Below are 699 nucleotides of genomic sequence, written 5' to 3'. Positions count from 1 at the left end.
CTCCCACACCCAGGGTAGGTGCTGCAAGACCAGGAAACTATTGGACAAAAGGGGCAAAGGGCTGGAACCATGTCTGGCCACCACGTCTGGCCCTCTTTTACTCACAAGACTGACCTCTGCTCCCTTCCTTCCAAAGCACATAGACACCAACCTGCAGCAATGGGCTCTAGCCTGTAAAAGCCAACCAGAGTGAGGGGCTCTCTCTATATTGAGACACATGGAGTGGACTCCACAATGGCCAGCACAATGACCTGGGAGCTGATGAGAGCGCTCAGGAGGGCAGATTCAATGCTTCGCTGTCCCTCAACAGCTCTCTGGTCAGTGTTGCCTGTTGTAGATTGTATTCAATATCTCCTACCCCTCATTGGGTTTTGTACAAGGAGCCTCTGTTCCTAACCCAGGATGTGGAGTCCACTGCTGCTGCCAACTGACCAAAAGACCCCTGCCAGATGTTCAGTAAAGGCACAAGGACATCTGTTGCACAAGCCACACAACTGTGCTTCTAGCCATGCCACATGCAGAGTAGAAGGTATAATTGTGGGATCGAGCATCAGTGCTGATGCAGAGGAAGCCCGGTGTGTCCAGTAGCCATCTCCCACAGCTGAGAGCCCTGTCAGGTGATCTAGTGCTGATCCACACCATGGTGATCTGCAGCACGGTGTTCCCCCAACGCTGAGAGCCCAGATTACCTGACAGGGC

Source organism: Alligator mississippiensis, chromosome 11, assembly GCF_030867095.1.
Source record: "Alligator mississippiensis isolate rAllMis1 chromosome 11, rAllMis1, whole genome shotgun sequence".
NCBI lineage: Eukaryota > Metazoa > Chordata > Crocodylia > Alligatoridae > Alligator > Alligator mississippiensis.
The sequence above is the reverse complement of the archived record's forward strand: the minus strand, read 5'-3'. Positions refer to the sequence as shown.